Source organism: Nicotiana tomentosiformis, chromosome 1 (assembly GCF_000390325.3).
Source record: "Nicotiana tomentosiformis chromosome 1, ASM39032v3, whole genome shotgun sequence".
NCBI classification, from domain to species: domain Eukaryota; kingdom Viridiplantae; phylum Streptophyta; class Magnoliopsida; order Solanales; family Solanaceae; genus Nicotiana; species Nicotiana tomentosiformis.
Window position 1 is genome coordinate 158142714 of NC_090812.1, and position 3447 is coordinate 158146160.

Consider the following 3447-nt stretch of genomic DNA (forward strand, 5'->3'; position numbering starts at 1 on the left):
CGTGTTCGCGAAGAATAAAGGTTCGCACCAGAAACCAACAATCTTTCCCGACACAAAAATAGGCATAACTCTCTTATATAATATTGGAATTCAATATTTTCTCTTGATATGACTCCGTAATTACGATACATATATAATGGTTCAATCTAATCGTAAATCTAAGGTCATTTATCAATATAGTACCTTTATACCCAAAGAAACGACACTAAAACATCAAATAAGATGACACAATCCAAACACATCTGAAAGATACCCGAGACTTCCGGGACCCCGTCCAATCACACAAACAAGTCCCAAAACATAACACGAACCTACTCTAGGCCTAAAATCACAGCAAAAAATATCAAAACTATGAATCACACGTCAATTCAAACCTAAAGAACTAATAAACTTTTAGACTTCTAAAACTCATGTCGAACCATACCAAATTAACCCAGAATGATCTCAAAAAATGACACAACGGACCTATACCAATTTCGCAGATTTATCTCACAAAAATGAGATCGCAGGCATGCAAATCTGTCCACATATGCGAAACTAGATAGAAACATAAGGGATCGAACTTGGTCATTTCTTCATTTCATTTTGGATTTTGCACAAGTTCGTCTTGGGTAAGTGCTCTATATCCGAAAGTGATTATATTTCATAATTCCATGATTATTTTCATTAATTAATAGTGAATAAAATGGAAGAAATTTGAAAATTTTGTATCAAAAACGAAAAATGGAGATTTGGGGGACGATTCGTTACCGGAATTTGATAATTTTGGTATGATTGAACTCGTAATGGAATGAGTGTTCGGGTTTTTTGAATTTTATCATATTTTGAGGTGCGGGCTCGGGGGTTGACTTCTTAATTTTTGTTAAAGAATGAAGTTTTATTATCCGAAATATTTTTTTCCGATGAGTTTTATTTATGATTTGAAGTTATTTTGGCTAGATTTGAGCCGTCGGGAGGTTGTTTCACTCTAGAAGGTCATTTTAGAGTAACATTCTAGCTTCTTTTAGGTAAGTATCTTGCCTAAATTTGTGGGGGGAGGGGGGGGGGAATACCCCTTATGATTTGAGTCATTTTTGCTACTTGTGTCACGTGAAGGTCGTGTACGCGAGGTGACGAGTACGTGCACGAGCTTAATTGTAGAAATTTGACCGTTTAGGGATCTTATGTTCTTTTGCTCATTAGATGTGAAGTTGTTTTGTCATGTTAAATTCCTCATTTACTAGTTTCATCTTTACGGGTCTTAATTGGAATTAATTACTTCATGTTCCGCTCTTATTACCGATTAAACTCGTATGTGCCTTAACTGAAGTTGTTGCCTCCTCGCCATACTATCCTCCCCAACTTGTTTATCCTTAATTGAAGTTATTATTATTTTTTTCATAAATTGACTATCCTTAATTGAAGCTATTATTATTATCTTTTCCGCAATCATTTATCCTTAATTGAATTTGTTGTGTCTTTTCCGTAATCTCTCAAATAAAATGAAGTTTTGTCACCCTTATTGTTGTTGACTTATCCTTATTTGAAATTATTGATTCGTGTTATCTCTCTTATCGTCGAATTGTACTTTTGCAGAATCATTGCTACACATTATCTCTTCCTTGTTGAGATATTCTCGTCGAGACTATAATTCCTTGTTGTGTCCTTCTTTGTGAGCTCGCCCTCCTGTATATTTGTGTTTTGTAATTCCTGAGTTGATTTACTTGTCGTATTCATGTGTTGTTGTCGCTATTGTTAATATTGTATTCAGTGTTGTTGAGCCGCGAGCTATGTGTGGTTGTGATGTTGAAACTGTTTTGAGGAAATGTTGTGGCATGTGGGCACATATTGTGAAAGTCATTTATTTGAGTTGTTATACTTTTACACACTTGTTGTTGTTGAGAGATTATTATGTGTTTGCACGAGGTTTCTGCCATGCGGTTGTTATTGTGTTTGCACGGGTTTTCTGCCGTGTGGTTGTGTTGCACGAGGTTTATGCCGTGTTGTTATTATTGATATATATATATATATATATATAGTGGTATAAGGTCTAGGTGTTTTAAACGCATGTAGTGGGATAAGGTGGGTTTGAAACGTGGCTAGTAGGGGAACTACTAGAAGCCATGCGGTGTGATAAGGTGGGCTAAAACACGGGATGCTATTTCGAGAACATGATTTTCAAAACTAAATATAACGGTTTCCGCAGTGATATAAGGAAACGTTGTGATTCATTTTATGATTAGAGACTATGAGGCGGTACCTCGGTAGGGCTCCTGTTGTCATTTCGCCATTCTTTTGTACTTTTCTTTGATTGTTGTTTTCCTCAGCATACTTTTAATTGTCTTCCTCCGTATTACAATATTTGCTTAGTTATATGTAGTCAATCTTGTTGTGCTTGTCGTTATGTCCATTTCATTGCTGTCTTATTTACACTATACATTTCCTGGTAATCATTTTTTATGAACCATTCATTGTCTCTACTCTTATTTGTTGACTTGAATTGTGGTAAAACACTTGCACAAGCATACACGTAATTAAATAACCCATATCGTTTTAAAATATGAATCCTGGAATTATTGTCCATTATACGTACTCTTGTCTACTTCCCTTACGTGTGAGGATTGTTCTATTGGCACGTGAGTCGTCCATGCGGTTATGAGTTATAATATGGGCACAAGATTCCAAGTGATTAAAGTTCATGAATTGGGACTCGTGAACTGTGATTATGAGGATTGGTACCTCGTGTAAATGCTTGAACAGATCTGGTATGAAAGCGGTTGTTCTTATTGAGTTGTTGTTGGTTTTCTCTTTATTGGGTTTCACCGGACTTAGATTGTGATCAACTTACACTACAACATTATTACATGGTTGCTTCATGTTGAACAATGTTGTTACTAGTGTATCATTGCAAGTATTGTTTTGTATTCTTTATCTTGCTACTTTAGATTAATATTATTTCTTTGTTAGTCCACATTCACGCTTGTTCAGGTTGTTTGGTCTGGTAGGTGTCTTGACTGTCCGTTGTCACTACTCCACTAAGGTTAGTCTTGATACTTACTTGGTACCGTTGTGGTGTACTCATACTATGCTTCTGCACATTTTTGTGCAAATCTAGGTGCCTCGGTTGTTATTGATTACTAGCTGGCTGGTCGAGCATTTTTGTGGAGACTCGCGTTCGCAGGCCTCGGAGTCACCTTATGATATTGTACTTGTACTGTTTAATTTTATTATGAACATTTGGATTTAGGGATTTTTATAGTTAACTCAGTAGAGCTTATGACTTGTACTAGCGGTTTTGAGATTGTAAGTTGTGTATAAAGATCTCTAATTCATATTTATCATTTGATGGTTGAATTCCTTGATTTATTTCGTAAGTATTAGGCTTACCTAGTATTAGATATTAGGTGTCGTCACGATATCCTACGGAGGAAAATTGGGGTTGTGACACAACTATTCATCCTCTATTAT